The sequence below is a fragment of the Nannospalax galili genome, unplaced genomic scaffold (assembly GCF_000622305.1).
Source record: "Nannospalax galili isolate Female #2095 unplaced genomic scaffold, S.galili_v1.0 scaffold1050, whole genome shotgun sequence".
In the NCBI taxonomy this organism is placed as follows: domain Eukaryota; kingdom Metazoa; phylum Chordata; class Mammalia; order Rodentia; family Spalacidae; genus Nannospalax; species Nannospalax galili.
This window is the reverse complement of record NW_008329037.1, coordinates 250,625-273,115: the sequence shown is the minus strand read 5'-3', so window position 1 is coordinate 273,115 and position 22,491 is coordinate 250,625.

The window sequence follows — 22,491 nt, the reverse complement described above, 5'->3', positions numbered from 1 at the left end:
TATGAAAAATAATCAGCATTTTTATTTTACTGTGGCCCAAACCCTTACACAAATACCTCTATGATTATTTATTAATGTAAAGAAAACTGAAGAAATTTTATATTCATGTTTAAGCTACTGAATACCCCAAAACAAAATAGCAGTTATTAAAATAGCATATATATTTAATTTATACTGAATTCAATGAAAATTTCTAGAAAGTTTTTATATTTAATTTTTTTGTGTGTCTTTTTAAAGCAGGGTCTCCCTGTAGCCCCAGCTGTCCTGGAACTCACTATGTAGACCAGGCTGGCCTTGAACTCACAGAGGTCCACCTGCCTCTGCCTTCCAAGTGCTGAGACTACAGGCGTCAGCCACCATGCCTGGCCTTGATTTTTTTTTTTTTTTAATATCATAGGTGACAGGGCTGGAGAGATGGTTCAGTGGTTAAGAGCACTTGCTACTCTTGTAGAGGACCTGGGTTTGGTTCCCAGCACCTACATGGTGGCTCACAACCATCTGTAACTCTAGTTCCAAGGGACCTGACACCTTCTGGCCTCCTGAGGCACCAGACACACATGTGGTACACATATATAGGTGTAGGCAAATACTCATACACAAAATTTGTTTGTTTCTTTTGAGACAGGGTCCCCTTGTAGCCCTAGCTAGCCTGCAACTCACTCTGTAGACCAGGCTGACCTCCATCTCACAGAGATCTACTTGCCTCTGCCTCCCAAGTGCTGGAAATAAAGAGGTGTGCCACCATGCCCAACTAAAAAAAAAATTTTTTTTTTTTTTTTTTTTAGTGCATTAACTATCATAGGTCGGGGCTAGGGCAAAGTATTCTAACAGCTGGTGGGGGGCATTTCACATTCAAACCATAACAAATTCTATTTCTTTCTGTGGATTTTAGTTTTTAGTAACACAACAGAACCAAACAACTCAGTTTAGTTTTTGTGTAAAAAGTCCTCAATGGATCTTTTAACTCAGCAGATAAAAAATTTCAATAGTTTAGTTCAGTTTAGTTTTTCATTTCTTAATTTTAACCTATTAAATGACAACTAGGTTTTGAATATATTCAAAGTACATAATGTGATGATTTGATATTGATATGCGTTGTGTAATGGTTATCACAATCATTTTAACACTTCTATGAATACCTGAACATCTGGCTTGAATATTTGTGTTCTCCAAGATTCACGTAGAAACTTAATTCCCGGTGTTCTAAGATTAAGAAGTGAGATTTTGGGGCTGGAGAGACGGCTCAGCAGTTAAGAGCACTGACTGCTCTTGCAGAGGATCCGGGTTCGATTCTCAGCACCCACATGGCAGCTACAAATCATCCTTAACTCCAGTTCCAGGGGAATCTGAAGCCCTCTTCTGACCTCCGCGGCATTGCACGACACGGGTGCACTCACATACATGCAGGCAATACACTCGTACACATAAAATCAACAACAACAACAACAACAAAAAACATGAGCCACTATGCCTGGCTGAACATTAAAAAAAAAAAAAGAAGTGCGGCTTCTTCCCATGGATCAAGCCAAGCCTAGCACTAACCAAGACTGCATCCTTCCTCACCTCTTTCCATTTCCATCCTGTTTCCCTCTCTGCCTTACTGATTTCTCCCGAGACCGTGTCACATATACTCAAAGCCCTGTCACAGGCTCGGTGTCTAAGGAACCTACTGGAGACTTCATGTTGCAGTTCTTTAGCTGTGACTTATACAGAGCTTAAACGCTGAATCTGAAGTAGACACACAAACCAATAGCATTCAGAATGTTTTTAACGAAAGCTTAAAGCAGCTCTGGGTTCGTTTAGCTGACAAGCAAGGAAACGTGTTACTCTGCTGCAGGAAATGAAAGGACAGGACGGCCCCCAGACTTGGTAATTCAATGACTGACAATTTTGAGGACCAGGTTCCCTCTCATGTTGCTGCTCTGCCACACTGGTATATAAGCTTTTTAATGCACATAGCACTTAAACTTAGCAATATTTTATTCAAGGGTAAACACTCTAGGTCTAATTTAGGGGGCTAGTCTCTCCCTCCCTGTCACAAAGTGGCTGCCTCTGGTGTCACCCTTCATTTTAGGTTGCAGTCATGACTAGAAAAGATGATCTTTTCCCATGTGTCTATTTTCAGATGCAAGACAGTCCTTCCTAAAAGCCTCCGCAGCCTCCTCAGTTTTATTGATCGGAAGGCCTTTGCACGGCCATGTCTAAACCAATCTCCATAAATGAAAAAGGGAAAACTATGGCTGCTTAGAACCATTGGGGCCCACAAAGCACATGATTGGGCAGAGGAGGGCGGACCCAGACACAGCACTGCGGTCATGGGTTGGGGAGCTGGACAGAGTGAATGTTAGACAATCACACTATCCATTCCAGGTTTCTTTAGGCTGGCTTCTCCTATAGTATCTTCTCAGAAAATCAGTTAGAGGAACGTATTAACATGCAGATTCCAAAAATCCAAGGCCCTCCCTGATATAAGGCAGGAACTGGAGATACTTGTTGGAAAGAAAGGAGGGAGGCCTCTAAAGTCGGACCCACCCTCTGTTTTTCTGTTCACTAGTACTGGAGAACCACGACTTAAGAAACTGAAAACTAGACTTGCTTCAGTCCCTTCATTACCAGTCTCCCAGCAAAAGGTGTGCTGTGACCATGGTCCCACACTCTCGCCTGCACCAGTGCTCTCATGATGATGTTACGATGTGAAAAGTGCCTATCAGTCATGTTTCACATGTATTATTAATATGGCTTTCAGCTTCCCTTGCTAAATCCATAATTCCTGTTGTAGCACTTCATGAAAAATAAATGAACATGATAATGATTTCCTCTTTGTGGAGTAATATATGAACGATCATCTACAAAGAGGTGTACATGCACTTTATGGAAAATGGTATCTGGGGTCATTTTTAAATGTAGCAAAAGACCTCCAGGGGCATTCTGGCATATGGAAAAGAGCTGGAATGGATAGGGAAGACTAGCTGTTTATCTTCTGGACTCTAAATGGAGTCTGATAGACTCACTCTCCTGTTAACTAAGATCAGCCAAGAGGGATAAGAAAGGCTGGGCAGATGCAGACATTACACCGCAACTTGTTGCTAGAGAAACCAAACAGTGATCAGTTATATTTTATTGGCCATGAATCATCTGATTCTTCTTGCAAGCTGCCTACTTAACTTCACATGTCTGAAAAACATTTCATATAAGTAAATAAACAAATGACATTTCAAACTTATTATGTTCAAAACGGAAATGAGTTTGTGCATATGTGTTATTATGTGTATGGGTGGGTAGGTGTGCATATGTGTGCAAATGTGTATGGAAGCCAGTGGATAGCTTCGGGTGTCATTCCTCAGGATGCTGTTCAACTTTAAGACAAGATTTGCACTGACCTGGAGCTTACCAAGCAGGCTAGGTTGGCTAGCCCCATGGATCCTCTTGCCTCCCAATCCTCAGTGCTCGGATAACAAGAGAACATCATCACTCCTGGCTTTTTATGTGGGTTCTGGGGATCAGACTCAGGTCCCTGTGCTTGCAGACAAAGCACTTTACTGTGTAAGCTATCTCCCTAGCCCCCTAAATAAATCCTTCTATGTTTTAATCTTCATTCAGATGCTCCTATCTCAGTTTCTCTCCTCCCTTGTCAAGTCCTCCCTTCTGCTCCCTGGATCTTCTCCCCTACTATAGTGCTTGTATCCAAGTCCTTGTTTTAGGCATTTGCCTTTGAAGACACAGTAACATGAAAAAGAAGAAAGATTTCTTCCTTTCTATTATTTTTTACAATTTTTATTGCGCTTTTGTACATTTCATACAACCGTACTTTTTAAAACTTTTAAAAATTTTTATTTATTTTTTAATTTTATGTGTATGTGTGTATTGCCTGTATGTAGGTAAATGCACCCGTGTCATGCAATGCCTGGGGAGGTCAGAAGAGGCTGTTGGATCCCCTGGGACTGGAGTTATGGACAGTTGTTAGTTGTCATGTGGGTGCTGGGATTCGAACCCAGGTCTTCTGCAAGAACAACCAGTGTTCTTAACTGCTGAGCCATCTCTCCAGCCCCACAACAGTTCTTAATCAAATCTACATCCCCTCCCCCATCCATACACCCACCCCCATCAGACGTTATGTGTTTTGTCATATGTGTTAAGTTCTATCCAGTCAAGCATTTGTACCCAGATGTCCTTCAGTGCAAATTCACCCACTGGAATCCAGTCAGCCTATCTAAAGATCATAAATAATATCTACTCTCCCTCACCCAGTAGTAATCAGTCTCCACTAGTTCCCAGACTAGGGCCAGACTGCCACCCATTTCCCTTGCTCCACTCTGGGCCCTTGTTTGATTGAGTTGACTTGGGTCCTGTGTTCAATGCCACTATTGCCACAAGTTCACATGTGCAAGTTTCCAGTGGCCTGAAAACTTCTGCTTCTCTGCATTCATGAACCAACCCTGGCTCTTACAATCTTTCTTCCCCTTCTGCAGTGGTCCCTTAGTCATGTGAGAGGGTGAGGTTTAATATAGGAGTCCTATCCAGGGACACACACTGTGCAGTCTCTTATTCTTTACAGCTTGGCCGGTTGTGGCCTTCTGTGTGCATCACACTTTGTTGTATAAGGAAGTTTCACCGGTGAGAGTTGAGGGATACACTAGTTTTCTCTCTATCTCCTACCTCTGTTCTGCTATGTTCCATGAGCCTCAGGAGTAGAAATTCAACTGTAGATACGTCACTTAGGCCTGGGCATGTCTCAGACGTTTATTCTGTATGGGACCAGTTGTGGAATTTTACAGTAGTCTCAATATGTTGCAAAAAGACGCTTCTTTGGTGAGCGGGATACAATATACTTGTCAGAATCCTAGGTGGGTCACCTGTATCTCTTATTATTTTTTAAAATTTTATTTTGAGAAAGTTCATATAGCCTAGGTTGGCCTCAAACTTGCAACATAGCCAAGGATAACTTTGATATTTGTTGGGTTGTTTATTTGTTTTTGTTTTTGTTATTTTGACAGGGTCTCCCTAGCCCCAGCCTGCCTGGAACTCACTATGTTGCCTAGGCTGGCCTCTATCTCACAGAGATCTGCCTGCCTCCGCCTCCCAAGTGCTGGGACTGAAGGATGACCTTGAACTTCTGATCCTCTTCTCTCTACTTCTCAAGTGCTAAGATTACAGGTGTGGATTACTAACCCTGTTTATGTGATGCTGGGGATGGAGCCCTGTGCTTTGTACATGCTAGGGAAACACTACCAACTGAGCTACATCTCCAGCATGATTTCTTAAACTAGCAACTAGAACACTTTCAAAGAAATTATGTGTGCAATAAACATACAACATAGTCAACATCTAATTTCGAGGTGACTTTGAAATCAAGTGCTCAGTTTGAACCATTGCAGCAGGAATTTGCCTTGTGCTTGTATTTGAGAGTGAATTCCATGGTTGTTGTTCTTGACTTGGAATCTCTGCTTGATGTCCTACTATTGTTCAGGTTACTGAGCACAGATCTCAATCAGGTGAAGATCTACTGAGCTTGGTATGCAGAGTGACAAATAAGGGAGAATTTGTCAGACACAAAGATCTGTGGTTCCAACTAGGGAACAGGAAAAAAAAAAAGTCTCCATCAAGGTCCAAAGTGATGAACACAATGGTTTCTACTGTTCTCAAGATGAAAGCTTTTCCAAGAGGTAGAAGGGTGTAATCACTGTGGAATAGGTAGGTGATTCCCCACCTCAGAATATATGCTGCAAGCTGCTATTTACTAGAAAGTTGGTTCACACATGCCTCTGAGGGTACATGAGTGATGTTAGGTGGTTCCTGATATTTCCTGAGTGTGATCTGCTTTTCATCATTAACCTTTGGAGAAAAGTGTTTTGCAAGTCCTGGACAAGAGAAGCATGTTTGCAGGATGCTTGAGCAGTGGGTCTTCCTGGTGATGGAGTCCTGGGGAGACAAGGTTTTGCCCAAACACCTCAATCGGCGGCGGTTGAGGGAGGTATATAACATCATCCACTTCAAGACCCATTAAGATGTGTGATCAAAAAAAGCATCTTGTGCCTGCCTCCTCTAGTTTTGAGGCAGAAATGACATTGCATCTGATGCCCTGGAAACATCCCGGGGGCTGAGTGAGGGTGAGTATCAAAGGCAATCCTCTGCAAATTATGAAGGAAGCATACATCACTCTGTAGCTCTCCTAGATGCCTTGAATATTGGTTGAAACACATTCCCGGAATTCTTTACAGATCCCTCCCTGCTTCCCGTTAAGCTGCCGGACAGTTCAGGGGTACTGTGTTCCCATCCTTGCGTTTTTGCATTGGTACTTACACATCTGGGTTCCAAGCTCTCAACTCATCTCAGGTTTCTGTGAAAGCATGACTGACTCTTGAGCCCCAATCTCAGGCCTGCTCCTGGCTACTTTCGTCCCTCTATGCTGAAAAGACAGCAACAGAACAGAGCTCCTTGCAATCAGTGTAGTAAGAGCCTAGGTATTAAGAGATGACCAAGCATCAGATGTGATAAACAGATAGGAAAATTGAAAGGGACCCCAGAAACTCTCTCAGCCAGTCTACAGAGAACAATGCAGTCTAGGTTCAGAGAGAACTCAGGCAGCGAGCTGTGAGCCCCAAGTGGCAGCATACATTTTGAAAGGAATGAAGATGCTTTTGTTTTGGGTACCAATACACCATCATCACTGATAGAAAATGCTTGTCTTAGGAGCAATTTTATGAGATAAAACATATTAGGGTTTACAATAAAACAACCCAAGTGTGAAGTCAGACTCACCCTAATCTAAGGAGGGTAGGATTTAATGGCCCCTTTGAACTGTTAGACTGTGTCTGGGCTGTCTTGAGTCTGGGTCTGGGTATAACAGCTATGATGAAAGAGTATAAAGAAGAGATACAGACCTTTCCTGGGCACCCATTCCCCATGTGCTGTGAGTGTTTGCTGCTAACAGTCCTGAGATGGAACCTCTCCACTTGGGAAGGAGATTCCTAATTCTTATCACCCCCAGAGCCAACAACTGAATCAACAGAACACAAAAGACTGAACCCTTGCCTCATGTAGCACTAACACATTGGTGCCATGCTTTCTCCTGGGATCTGCCTGCAGCTGTTTTTTAGCTGGGACTGCGTCCTCTTTAGGTCCGCTCCACCTCTTTCTACTTTCCTCATGGCCCTGTGAGCATCCTCTGCCACCACTCTGCAGTCAATTACTTCCACCCGAATCCCTGGCTCAGCATCTGGATGATGGGGGAGGGGGGGTCTGGAAATCAGATCTTTTAAGGAAAGATTAGGAGCTTCAATATTTAGTCTAGGAAGGAAAAAGAATTTGAATGAAATATGGTAAGCAGCTGCCTTGCAATAATTTTTTAATTTTTATTTTTCTTTTTTCTACTAAATTTTTTTTTTTTGGTCTTTTTGAGACAGGGTCGCCCTGTAGCTCCAGCTGTCCTGGAACTCACTATGTAGACCAGGCTGGCCTTGAACTCAGAGATCTGCCTGCCTCTGCCTCCCGAGTGCTGAGATTAAAGGTGTGCGCCACCATGCCCGGCGAATTTTTGAAAATTTCATACAGTATATTTTGATCATATTTAGAGCCCCTCTGCTATCTTCACCTCCCCCCAATAATTTTTAACAAAATTAGAAAGTAGGGGGGAAAAGGCGGGTAAATTAGGTAGAAATTAGACCCCGGCAAAATGTGTCTTAGTATCAGAAAGAACTTTCTAATAATGAAAGTTTTACACCATAGGTACAATCTTACAAAGTACCTAAGTAGAACCTTAAGTATTCACTCAGAATGGGGTGTGGCAGGCAATCCTACATTGAACCAAAGGCAACACTACAGTTGTTATTACTGTACGAAGCCACAAGATGGCAGCAGCAGAGACTCAAGCAGGTAATCAAGTAGAAAATTGGAGATATTTACACCAATTTGATTCTGAGCTTTAGCTGTTAGAATAGAATAGGTATTGTGTCTAATAATACAACATGTATAGGTTTATAGTCACAAAACTTATTTTAAAGTTTAAAAAGTTCCAAAAATCTTTATTTTTTTTTTACCATTGTAAAAATAATGGAGGGGCTGGGGATAGATAGGTCAGTTAGTAAAATGCTTGCCACACAAGCATGAGGACCTGAATTTGGATCCTCAGCACTCACATAAAAAGCTAAGTGTAATGATACATGACTGTAATCCCAGTCCTGGGAAGTTGGACACAAGAGGGTCTCCGGGATTTGTTGGCCAGTCAGTCTAGCCAACTCAATGAGTTCCAGGCTCAATGAGAGACTCTGTCTCAAAAAATAAGGTGAAAGAGTGATTGATATCAACATAAACCTATGGCTTCCACATGCACACACACACACGCACACACACACACATGCACGCACACAAAAATAATGAAACAAACATTTAAAAAATAAAAGCTATGACGTAATCTCTGTTCTCAGGCCTGCTCAGGTCACTAGGATCCTTGCACACCAGACCTGCAAGCTCTCCAAGACCTGCAGTGATTATTGCATCTCTCAACTCTCACCAAAGAAGCTTCTTCTTGTAGCAGATGCTGATTAACACAGAGGCCCACAACTGGCCAACATGCAGAGAATAAGAGCCTGCAGAGTGCTTATCCCTGAGTAGGACACCTGTATCAAACTTCTGACTCCCAAGGCTCAGGGACCATTGTGGAAGAAGGGGTGGAAAGATTTTAAGAGACAGAGGTGGTGGGTAATCACAAGGAAGCAGTGTTCATATGAGTTAACTGAACAGCTGATCAGTTACTCATATCAACTCACAGTAATGGTGACAACATGGACAAGTCCCACATAAGCTCAAGACAGACAAAAGTCTAGCATGGACATGAGAAGGTGGGTAAGAAACCCCAATGGTACTGGAGGAACTATTGGCAACCAGTGGCTGTTGGGAGAGGGACAGTCAGTCCTCTTTGAGAGTGTGATGCTGGATAAGTTGACCAGGCTCCAGTGGATGGACCTACACTGAAGGGCATTTGAGGACATAAATTTTACTCAATAGGTCTTAGTATTTATAACAGAGTATGTGAGGGGGTGGAATCAAAATATGATCAAAATATATTGTACGAGGAACTGGAGAGATGGCTCAGCAGTTAAGAGCCTGATTGGTCTTTCAGAGGACCCTGGTTTGGTTCCCAGCACCATACAGTGGCTAGCAACCATCCATAACTCCAGTTCTAGGAGATCCAATGCTTTCTTCTGACCTCCAGGCATTGCATACGTGGGTGCACTTATATATGTGGAGGCAATACACTCATTCACATAAAACAAAAAAAATATAAAATTCACAAAAATTCAATTAAAAAACAAAAATAGGGGCTGGAGAGATGGCTTAGTGGTTAAGAGCACTGACTGCTCTTGCAGAGGACCCAGGTTCAATTCCCAGCACCCACATGGCAGCTACAAACTGTCCTTAACTCCAGTTCCAGGGGAATCCGAAGCTCTCTTCCAACCTCCATGGCATTGCATGACACGGGTGCACTCACATACATGCAGGCAATACATTCATACACATAAAATAAAAATAATATATAAAATATTTTAAAAAACAAAAATAAAAACATATAAATAGATAAAATATTTAATCAAGGCTGGAGAGATGGCTCAGTGGTTAAAAACACTGGCTGTTCTTCCAGAGGACTTAGGTTCGATTCCCAGCACCCACATGGCAGTTAACAACCTTTCATAACTCCAGTTCCAAGTGATCCAACCCCCTCTTCTGGCCCCTGAAGGCATTCCACACACATAGTGCACTAACAAACATGCAGGTAAAATACTCATACACATAAAATAAAAATAATAAATAAAATATTTTTTAATATATAAAAGTCTACAAGAAGATGCTGGCACTCAGAGCCTGTAGAGCAACTTTACCAGGGATCTCAAATATGTCTGTGACTCTATGAAAAAGATTTACATCAGAGTTTGGTTTGCAACCCTGAGGTCAATTAATCCTACTAAACCTCAAACCCAGCCATGCCTGGCCCCCATCTGTGAGAGCCAGCCTACAAGGTAGCCCCCAATAATCCTTTTCTCCTGGCTTCTACTTTCTTTCCCTTGTCCCTGTCTACACTGAACCGTGACTGGTCAGTGTAACAGCTAGGCTATATAAAAGTAAAAGCATATGTTTTGCAAGACTAGTTCATTAAAGATAGTTGCAAATTCTGCCTCACTCTCTTAGATCATCATTCTGGAAGAACCCATCTGCCATATTTTATTTTATTTTTAATTATGTGTATGTGTGTGTGTGTGTGTCTGGGTGGGGGCATGTGCACTTGAGTGCAGTGCCTATAGAGACCAGAAGAGGGCACCAAGTCCCTGTAGCTGGAGTTACAGGGGGGTTGTGAGCCACCAGACACCGGTGCTGGGAACCAAACTCCGATCCTCTGTAAGAGCAGGAAACATTTTTAACCACTAAGCTATCTCTCCAGCTCCAGTGTGCCATATTTTAAAAATGTTCAAACAGCCCTTATGGAAAGGTCCATGTGGTACAGAACATCAGCCCACAATGGCTTGCCAGTTACACATGTGAGCCAGCTTAGAACCAGACCCTCTAGTCCCTAGCAAGTCTTCACATGATAAACTGAATGGAGCCATCATGAGTCATAATCACAATGGTTTCCCCTGAATAACCCTAAACCGTGGTGTTACTAAGCCATATTACAGTTTTACTTAAACAAAGAATCAATCTGACTCTAAGTATTAAGGCCAAGAGTGGACCCAAACTCTGAGAATCTCTTACACAACTGTGCTCCCAAGTCAGGCCTCACCCATACATTTATCTAATAGTTTCTCCATCATAAATTGGGGAACTACAAGCTTGGATCCACCTTTATCTTTTCAGAGACTCTTGCCCTTTGATCCCTAGGCCTGAAATATCTCACACATTCAAGGTCAAGCATAGTTAATTATTCTGACTGCTTTCAGTAAGACTACCAACATGAATATGCTGCTTTCAGCACTTTGATTTGCTAATTCAAGCACACTCACATTCCCGTTCACTATCTTGGGTGAAGGGCAAAGTGGGGCCTCAAGGGATCAAGGCCAGGTGCCCAGGTCATAAGAGCATACAGCTCAGTGAACTTGTTTGCATTATAAAAAAAAAAAAAAAAAAAAAAAAAAAAAGCTTTTCAGTGCTAGTTTAAGTAAAAGTCATTAGTCCAGATTCTGTCTATATTATCAATCATTCCTACACTAAAAAACTTTTCCTGTGCACTTTCTCAGCAAATCTTAGATGGTTAATACTAGAGTCATATGTGGGCATTTACCAGACTGTGACTCTAGGAAAGCGCCTGACTCTTTAATAGTGTCATAAACAAACAAGAAATACTCTATCCAAGGAAAAATCATTTTTGTCCTAACCCATATTATGCTATTATCTCTCCAAATTACGGGAATCCAACTCACCTTGCATTCACCCATGACTGCATTTCCATAGGGTCCCAGTAAACTTCACTCTGCGATCCTAGACCTACCTACTTTCTTTCTTCAGTCTCTCAGCACCTTGGGGCCAGTTCTCATATGTCGACTATAACTCCAGGGCAAAGGCTCCAGGTAACACCTTTATTGCAGCCTCAAGAAAGACCCCAGGACTGGACTGGGAATGGAGCTCCATTGGTATAGTGCTTGTCTGGGTTCGATCTCCAGCACTTCATAGGCCATATAAACCACATATGGTGGCACACTCCTGTAATCCCAGCCCCTGAGAGATGGAGACAGGAGAAACGGAAGTTCAAGGTCATCTTTGGCTGAGGCCAGTCTGGTACACATGAGACCTTGTCTCAAAACAAACAAACAACAAAACAAAAGCCAGGTCTAAACTACCAGCTATGCTAAATTCCTGACCCACAGAAGCTGCAAAGTAGTGCTTATTGTTTTGAGCTTCTAAATTTCAGGGTCATTTGTTATGCAGCAGCAGTCCACTAAGATAGCACCTCAAATGCCAGTCTCCCAGACACCTATTCTCTTCCTACATTCCTCTCCACGCTCCAGCTGCTGTCTCCACCTCAGGGCCTTCGCTCTGGCTCTTCTTTTCTTTGTTCATATAGCCCGTGTTTGAGCACCTTATCTCCAAACCTTCGCTAAAATATCATCTTTTAGATGAGGCTCTTCCTGCCTACCTCACTGAAAATTGCAATATTTTCTCCCTTATTAGTTACCTTTCCTGTTGCTGTGATAAAATTCCTGACAAACATAACTTAAGGAAGAAAGTATTTATTTTAGCTCTCGGTTTGAGTATACATCACGGCAGGGAAGGCATCAGTGTACATCACGGCAGGGAAGGCTTGGTGACAGGAGCATGAGGCAGCCGGTCACATCACATCCACAGTCAGGAAGCAGAGAGATGAATGTAGGTGCTCAGCTCACCTTCTCCTTTCCATTCAGTCTGGAAACCTAGCACGTGGGATAATGCTGTCCATATTTAGAGTGAGTCTTCCCACATCACTTAACCTAATCTAGAAACTCCCTCACAGACCTGTCCAGAGGTTTGTTTCCATGGTGATTCTAAATCCCATGAAGTTGCCTATCAAGACAACCATCACACCTCCTATCTTGACACCTCATACTCTTTTCCCATTCTAGTTGGGTTTCTTTCTTTTTTCTGTAATTTAAAATCCTCTCAGCTCGTCTTAATGGCTCGTGCTTGGAATCCCACCACTTGTGAGATTGAGGTTGGAAGATGAAAGATGGTGATTTCCAGGCTAGGCTGAAATACGTAAGGTCCTGTCCCCCCGCCCCCCCCAAAAGCTTTACCATCCTGTATTTATTATCTCTCCATCTTTCACTAGAACAGCAATTCTATCTAGATGGGGATCTTTGTGTTTTATTCGCTAAATAAAGCAAACATCTGTTAGGATTATTCTAGAGGTTTTCGCCAAGGTTCCTCTCTACCTAGAGAGAACCCTTCCCTAGTCCCTGAGCCTGGAAGTTTTTTGTTTTTTTATTTTTTATTTTTTTCCTTCAGAAGTCATAAAACCTGGAGATGATAAAACAGCCTGGATACAGCTGAATGTGAAGGAGAACATCCCAGATTTGAGGCAGAGGAAGTGAATATGGATTGACAGACCACTTCTCGTTCTGTAATCCTGGGAAATTCGCCCCACCTCACTACGATTCAACTTCTTATAAAATGAAATGAATGCCCACCTCTCCTACGTTGCAAGAATGTGGTAGAAAGCATGGCCTTTATCTTAGATCCTTATGTCTCAGTGACTCTGGGAAAAGACCTGCTTGCTAGTTATGGCAGGGCAAAGTCTATCTCCATGTTTACCAACTGAACTTCATGGTAAGATACTCACCCTAGGGAGGACTATTTCAGAGACCCAGAAAGCACCTGGAAGAGGAAGAAAGAAATAGATTAGAATGTTCCAGAAGAGTGAACTGTATCCACAAAGGTGAAGGAGAGGGACATGCATGTTGTGGTCAGGGAAAAACCCAAGCTTTGAGAGAAATCAACCATTTCCAGAAGCCCTTGCAGGTTGTGGAATCCAGGACTTCTAACCCTTAGACCCGGACTTCCTCATCATCCTACTTTCATCTTCTCTCTTTTTAATGTGTGCATGTGCGTTCACGTGTGTGCTGGTGCACATGTGTATGTGGGTATATGTACATGTGTGTGCATTGAGTGTGAAGACCAGACAGCAACCTCAGGTATGGTTCCTCGGGTACCATTCTGTCTTTTTTTGAGACAGGGTCTCCCCTTGGCCTGGTATTCACCAAGTAAGCAAGGCTGGCTGCCCTGCAAGCCCAGAGATCTACCTGTCTTTGCCTCTCCAACGCTGGGAATGCAAGGGTACCCCATGACACCTCGCTTTTTATGTCGATTCTGGGGTTCCAACTCAGGGCCACATGCTTCTGTGGCAAGCACTTTACCAACTGAGCTATCCCCCTAACCCCACTCTGTCTTCTTGGAGAGCAATGACTGGAATCATTTTTGTAATGCAGTTAACATTTTCAGTCTAATTCCTTGGCTCCATGGGTAAGCTCATGGGCCATCACACTCCAATTTGAGCAGTGTCCATAGCATCTGAACCCAGTTTCCAAGGATCTTCTCAGAACAGGAGGTGATCCCAGGTTATTGTCCCAGCTCTGCCAGTGACTGGGGTACATGTTTCTTCCATAGCTCCCTAGTGTAGACCACCATTTCCCTCTTAACACAATGGCAGAAGCTTATGCCTTTTGGACCTTTGCTTGTATCGTGTACTGGCTTTGTGTCAGGTTTATCAGTGTATAATTTCAGTCTGGGCCCCAGGGGCCAGAAACATAATTATGTGTTTTGGTAGTACCTGTGTGTACATGCAGGGCTATTCTGTGACTTTGAATCTGAACTTTAACTGGCAATAACCCTAACCCTAACCTAATAGTTGGTAATTAACTGTTTGGTCTGAAATAATACATTTTATTAATAAAAATAATAACAATAACTGCCATTTATTGGGCTTGTTATTTGCCAGGCACTGAGGCAGGGACCATTTAAGGGTAAGGGAGCTAATCACATGCAGTCTGTGATGCAGCAGAGTTTCAGATGTTAGAAGACCAACTCCATTCTGTTCTGTTCTCTGCAATTGCATCCTTATATTCTCCTCTCCACAGCTCTTCTCTTCAGTAATGGTTCTCAGTGTTTTGCTTTCTTAACATACTAGAGAGATCATATTTAGTCAATACAACCCACTTTCTTGACCTATCCCCAACTTTTAAATCATCTTGTGTATGTATGTGCACATGCATGCCTCTGTGTGTGTGTGTGTGTGTGTGTATACAGATGCATGTGTATGCAGGTGTGTTTGGAGGCCAGAGATCAGCCTTGGGTATTGCTCCTCAGGAACTGTCCCTTTTTTTCTGAGACGGGTTCTCTAACTGGAACCTGGGACCCACCAATTAGGCTAGACTGGCTGGCTGTTCAGTAAACCACAAGGATCCTCCTGCCTCTGCCTCCCCAGGGCTGGGATTATAAGCATGTTCCATCATACCTGGCTTTGTACATGGGTGCTGAGGATTGAACCCAGGTCCTCATGTTTCCATGGCAAGTATTGTACTGACTGAGCTATCTCCCCAAGCCCCAGCCCCAACTTTTAAGTGCCTTGCTCCGTTCTCTGGTAGAGATCTCTATCCCTGCCCTGCAGCTCTCCCTGACTAACCCAATGGGGGCTCCAACAACAGATTGGGGACCTCTGCTCAGGAGAAGGTCAGTGCCTCCGGGGTGAAAAGGACTTTCTCTCTCTGGCCCTCCCCTATCTCCACCTGTCTTCTCCCTTGAGCTTTGCTGAGCAGAAGACTAGAGAGGCGTGACTGTTGACATTCTCACAGCCCCTCATTTTTTCCAGTGATTCACAGTATTCACATCTGACATGTAGGATTTCAGGTACCAGGCAGGGCTTTCTGGTTGACAGCAATAGAAGCTGATCTTTCAGTGATCTTGTTGGAATAACAGGAAAGCTAACAGATATACTGAATCTGAACTAGGAATGAGAGGAATGGGGTTATAAGAGGAACCTTGGGAGATCTTTTCAGGGAGCTTCATTCAACATAGGTTCAAGATTCAACTCTAGGGGAAAGCTGGGTGTGGAGGCACATACCTGTAGTCCTAACTACTCGGGAAGCTGAGAAGATGAGGGAGGAGACTTACTTGTGTAGTGCACAGAGAACGGACCCCCAAGAATAACCACAGAATCCAGAGGGCATGCAAGAACAAAGAGTCTTTATTCGGGCTTAAGCTCAGGCTCTCAGACCTCACCAACGCAATGGATGTGTGCTGAGAGTCCTGATTGCAGGGAGTGGAAGCTTTTTATAGGTTCCAGACAAAGAATAACAGAGTTACATCTTGATTGGTCCAAAGAGCCCGTGCACGCCAACACACTTTTGAATTGATTGGCTACTAGGGATGTATCCTTGGAGGTCTCTCATTGGTGGGTGCTATCCTCAGTGCTGTGGAACGTGCTGACTATTATCTGTGGGGCCAGAAGTCTCTGCTCCTACCTTAAAGGCTGTTATATGCCTGAGCTTGCTTGATCTATAGCCTCCTGGGGTGGGGGTGGTAGGTGAGATTTCAACATGCCTGGGCATGTTCAGGCTTGTCTGAAACAACTAGTCAAAATAGGGTCAACACAGTCTGTCCTTTCAGCCAAGCAATCAAGCAGTTTACAGAAGCGAAAAAGGAGCAGCTAGTCCTAAAGAGGGGCAGGGGGTCCGGGAGGCGGGCTTTACATTCCCCCCTTTTCTTTGCAACTTAGAGAGGACCCAATCTTGGGTCCAGGTTAGGGTCCCTCATGAGGGGTCCTAGGGCTGATACTGGGACCTCAGAACCATGAGTTGTACTGTGCTCACCCGCTCTTTGACGAAGGTAACCAACCAGTTGATGATATGTGGTCCAACAGTTAACAGTAATAAGAGGAGGATTATAGGTCCAGCTAAGGCTGAGAGCAAAGTGATGAGCAAGGAAGATGAGTTAAACCAAGACTCAAACCATCCTTCCTGGGCCTCTCACTCTCGCTTTCTCTTTGTTAATCCTTCCCTTACTTCAACCATAGATTCCTTCACTATTCCTGAATGGTCAACATAAAAGCAGCATTCCTCCCCCAAGGCCGCACAAAGCCCTCCTTGCTGCAGGAAAATTAAGTCTAGCCCTCACCGGTTTTGTAATACGACCTCAGCGAGGGATGAGAGAGACTCCTGTAGATGAGAGATTGAGTTTTCAAGTCGCTCAATGTCCAAGTCAATGGCAGCCCTTAGATCTGAATAGTATTTGTCTTGAGTAATTAATGAAGCTGTCCCTGTCCCTAAGCCTGCCAGGCTAGTACCCAGAAGTAAGCTAAGAGTGAGGCCTGTGGCAGTGACAAGTTCCCGTCGCCTGCGAGGGAGACTAACCCACCCCTCGAGGTGACTGAGGAATCCGTCCTCATCGTGATATAGGAGTCGGGGCATCAGGTGGACAAGGACACAAAACCCTCCAGTTTGTTTGAGGACCACCGTGGATGCACAAGGAGTTAGGCCTGTGGAACATGCCCACCAAGTGTCATTCTGGGGGATCATGTACTCAGATGGGTCACTTAGAGGGAGGGTCCCATTGCAAAGGGTTGCTTTATCCTCATTTACGTTTCCAATGCATAGCCCTCACCCAATCACCTGTTGTAGTGTTAGAGGATGACGGGGTGGGGGTGGGGGGCTGCCAGCAGCACTGATTGGGCTCTTTTGTCTGAGCCACGTCAGCCTTCACATCCCTTCGTAGTAAGGGGGTGTTATGTCATAACATAACCAGCACGAGCTAGTGACATCAGGCCTCATGGCATTCAGGACCAAGTATGTTTGTTGCAGTAGGTCAACCATGGGATGCAGTCCCCCACCTAAGTCAGGCTCGGGGTGGATTCTCCCTGTCCCTGGTTCAGGCTCAGGTGCTGAGGTCAGGGGTTCCTAGAGGTAAGATTGCAGTGGAGCGAAGTTTTGAGATGGTAGCCCGCATGGGGCACACAGGGGGGTTAAGTATTTTGTTAGGGCCCATTACTGATGGTTGCTCTACCTGTTCCACCTTTAGCTTAATTACGATGGTGGAACCAGCATGTCCTCCATACTTATACCATACTCCATCTTAGGCCACTTTGCCAGCACCCGTCTCGCTTTCCTTCGGTGGAGAATGTGATTTTTATTCAGTCCAGATTGCATGGCCCACAGGGTTGTTTTCCCTGTGGGATGGGCCTATACTGGATGGGGTTAGTGTAGGCAAAGGAAACTAAATCTGTCCTTTTTACTGGCCGTTTCCATTCCCCATTGTTGGAGGTGACACAGTTCCAACTTTTACAGAAAAAGGACTCCCAGTCTCCACATTCCATCCTGTTCTTACGGTGGCCCGGACACATGTAAAACCCATGTCTCCTAGCCAGGTCCTGTTGTTCTGAATTATAAACTTGATTTAAGTTACGCAGACAGAAATATAAGTCAGGCCACCAGGTGCCCTCTGGGGCCATGCATATGACCTGGCTTAGAGTATCATGTGTCTCCCCGTCCAAGAGAAACCAGGTTAACTTGCATGGTATATGGGGGTTGCCTTCTGTTCTCTCGGGGTGGTAGGTCAAGAATATCAATAGGATTGGCCAATACATTTTAGGGGCCCACTCAGAGTTTTAGCTTAAGGGGATTATGCGGGTTAAGCAAGACAGTCCACTTATCCTCTCCTGAAGACTCAGTTAATTCAGGGTTTGCTGCTTTGGCACGAGAGTAGTGGATCCAGGAGATGATTCCGTCAACCTTGAGAGCTGTCAGAGTCATCAGGATCACAGTATAGGGTCCCTTCCAACGGGGTTCCAGGGTCCCTCGGTGACGTCTGCGGACTTAGACCCGATCATCAGGCTGGTAGTTGTGGGGAACAGGAGGGGGAGAGGCCTCATAGATGGCTTTCAGGTGGGGCCATATGCCCCCATGTGCCCAGGCCACCACCCCTAAGGAATCAAGCAACTGTCGGTTATCAAATTCAACAATTGTTAGCTTGCAAGTTGGGAAGAATGGGGCGGGGGGGTTTACCAAACATGATTTCATATGGGGTTAGTCCTAGCAGATAGGGCAAGTTCCTCACCCTATACAGGGTGAAGGGAAGAAGAGCCACCCAGTCCCTGCCAGTCTCCACGGTCAGTTTAGTAAGGGTCTCTTTTAGAGTTCTATTCATCCTCTCTACCTGCCCTGAACTCTGTGGCCTATATGCACAATGTAATTTCCATTTTGTCTCCAATATCCTAGCTAACGTTTGGGTTACCTGTGAAGCAAAAGCAGGCCTGTTGTCGGAGCTCAAGTGGGCCGGGGTGCCATACCTGGGTAAAATGTCCTCCAGTAATTTCTTGGCCACTACCTGAGCAGTCTCATGCTTGGTAGGGAAGGCTTCAGTCCATCCTGAAAAAGTGTCTACCAGGACTAGTAGGTATTTGTAACCATACTTGCCTCGTTTAATCTCAGTGAAGTACATTTCCCAATGGGCCCCTGGTTTGGAGCCCCTTGTTTGAGCCCCTTGTTCCTTAGGGTAGGTTTCAGCATGGGTCAGTTTACAACTAAGACATGCAGAGGCAACCGCATCAACAAGGGGGTGGAGCTTTAAGATTTTTAAATGAGCATTTCTTAGAAGATCGGCTGTTTTCCTGATGCCCAAGTGAGTAGTTCGGTGGATATGTGTGAGGAGGTCCCTGGCCAAGCCGTTTGGCAGAATAATTTTACGGTCTCCTGTATACCACCAAACATCGATCTTTTGAGCATTTGGAAGCCTGTGTATCATCTTCATATCCTCTTGGGAGTAATGAGGCTGATCAGGTAGGATGGGAGGACCAGGATCTGGTAGTTGGATTGGTAAAACCTGGAAAACCTCCAAGGCTACTTCTTTGGCAACAGGGTCTGCTCTTTGATTTCCTCGAGCTATGGGTGTGTTGGCTTTCTGATGCCCGGGGCAATGGATAATTGCCAGCTTCTTGGGTAGCCATAGAGCTGCCAACAGGTCTAGAATTTCTTGTTTATTTTTAATAGTTTTTCCTTCTGCTGTGAGCAGCCCCCTCTCCTGGTAGATGGCTCCATGCACATGTGCCATAGCAAAGGCATATCAGCTGTCTGTGTACACATTCAATCGTCTGTTCTTTCCAAGCCTAAGGGCCTCAGTCAGAGCTATCAGTTCAGCCCTCTGAGCAGAGGTTCCCGCAGGCAAAGCTGCCACCCAAACAGTCTCAGTCTCAGTTACCATTGCCGCCCATGCATACCTCTGCCCATCCTTCATAAAACTGCTACCGTCGGTGTACCAAGTAGCTTCTGCATAGGAGAGTGGCCAACTGCTCAGGGAATTTCTGAGCCCATGTACCTGACTCAGGATCCCCGTGCAATTGTGCAGGGGCGCGGCCAAGTTGGGATCAGGCAGCAGGGTGGCTGGGTTAAGGGCGGTGCTTGGGAGGAACCGAGTTCTCGGAGGGTTAAGGAGTAAGCTCTGATAATGGGTTATCCAGGCGTTGCTCAACCAGCGGTCCAGTGGCTACTTAAGAACTCCCTCAATAGCATGAGGAGTGGTGATGTTCAGTTCTTGCCCTAATGTCAATTTATCTACATCTTTGACTAGAAGGGCAGTAGCAGCTATAATCCGTAGACATGGTGGCCATCCTGCGGCTACTGGATCAAGTTTTTTAGACAAGTATGCCACCGGTCTATTCCAGGGTCCTAATGTTTGAGTCAGGACTCCTTTGGCTATTCCTTTCTTTTCATCTATGTAGAGGTGGAAAGGCTTGGTCACATCAGGAAGCCCCAAAGCCGGGGCTGTCAGGAGGGCTTGCTTAGTTTTGTTAAAGGCCCTTTCTCTTTCCTCCATCCAAATGAAAGTCTCATTCTCTTTTGTAGCCTCATAGAGAGGCTTAGCCAATTCAGCAAACCCTGGGATCCAGAGGCGGCAAAATCCTGCCGATCCCAGAAACTCCCTCACTGCTCTCCAGGAGTTGGGGACCGGAATTTTCAGCACCGTTTCTTTCCTGGCATCTGTGAGCCATTTTTGTCCTTCCTTTAGAATGTACCCTAGATAAATCACTTCTCGACGACACATTTGTGCCTTCTTAGCAGATGCCCGATATCCTAGCCTGCCCAGAGTCTCCAGCAAATCCCTAGTTCCTTGCTGACATAGTACAGCATCAGCAGCAGCTATCAGGATGTCATCTACATACTTCAATAGGGTGAGCCGAGGGTGTTCCAGCCTGTACTCACCCAAATCTTCATGAAGTGCCTCATCAAAGAGAGTGGGCAAGTTCTTGAACCCCTGAGGCAGAGGAGTCCAGGTCAGCTGTCCATTGAAACCGACCTCCGGATCTTGCCATTTGAAGGCAAAGAATGGCTGACTGTCCTTGGCTAAGGGCAGGCTAAAGAAGGCATCTTTTAAATCTAATACAGTATACCAGCTCCTGGAGGGCAGCAAGGAGCTCAGGAGGGTATAGGGATCAGGCACCGTGGGATGGATATCCATGACCCGGTTATTTACTTCTCTCAGATCCTGTACTGGCCAATAATCGTTTGAGTTTGGTTTTTTTACCCGGAGGAGAGGTGTGTTCCATGCAGACCTGCAGGGTACTAGGATGCTCTGGTCTCTTAGCCTCTGGATGTGTGGGGTAATCCCTGATCTGGCTTCATTGGACATGGGATACTGTTTCACCTGAGCCGGAAGGGCTCCCAGTTTCAGCTCCACCCAGATGGGTGGCCAGTGGGCTGCCAGCACCATCCCTCCAGTCTCGGCCCAGGCCAGGGGAAATTCCTACAGCCAAACAGAAATCTCCTCCATTGGCTGCGGGTCCAGTTTTTGGTGCAGTCGATACTTGTCTTCCAGTTGCAAGGTCAGTACCTGAATGGGGTGGTCTCCTTTATCTATTATATGAACCCCATTAGGTGAAAAATGGATGTGGGCTTCAATTTTGGTAAGCAAGTCTCTACCTAAGAGTGGGTAGGGGCAATCTGGCATGACTAGGAAGGAGTGGGACACCTGGCCTGTGCCTAAGTCCACTTTCCTTCGGGTGGCCCATGAATATTGGTTCATGCCAGTCACTCCCTGTACCCAAGACCTTTTGCTTGACAATTTCCCTAGGGTCTCTGTTAATACTGAATGTTGAGCAACTGTGTCTACATGGAAATTCACAGGTGTCCCCTCCACTCTGAGAGTTACCCTGGGCTCGGGGAGGAGATCCAAACCCCGTCCTCCCTATTCGCTCCATTCCCCAAGCTCCAGGACTTGTATTCCTTCATGGATCTTCTCCTGTCCAGCCGGTCTTTCTGGACATTCCTTCTTCTAATGGCCCCTTTTTTTTCATTTTTTTTTTTTTTTTTTTTTTAACAATTTTGGTCACCCCCCTGGGCATATCCTACCTCGTTCAGCAGATAGTCATCGCAACTGGCATTCTCTTTCATCTGGGGACCTGGTCGACATGGCCAGGAGAATCTTGGCAAAGTCACGGGTCTGCTTGGCGCTGGCAGCGGCGGTGACCTGGGCCTGCTTGTTCTCAGGACTCTCTCTATGATTGTAGACTCTCTCAGCCACTGCCAGAGTTTTATCTGCCAGTCTGTTCAATTTCTGCAATTTACACCTAATATTGGGAGCTGACTGGTTCACGAACGCCAGGATCACTGCATTCTTATTTTTGGAGTATAGGTATGGAATGCCTCAAGAATTCTTTCTAGGAATGTTGCGGTGATTCCTCCCTCCCTTGCTGCACATCACTAATCTTGGCCAAGTTGGTTGGACGTCTTGAGGCTTCCCGGAGACCCCTCATTAGAGTCTGGCAGTAGACCCGGAGCCTCTCCTTACCTTCAGCCACATTGAAGTCCCAATTTGGTCTAACCAGGGGGAAAGCTTCATCAGTCAGGGCCTGGTTGGTGGTAGGATTCCCATCCACCCCAGGGACCAATTTGCAGGCTTCAACATGAATCTGGTCTCTCTCCTCCATGGTGAACAGGACCTGCAAGAGCTGCTGAATATCGTCCCACGTGGGTTGATAGGTAAACAGGA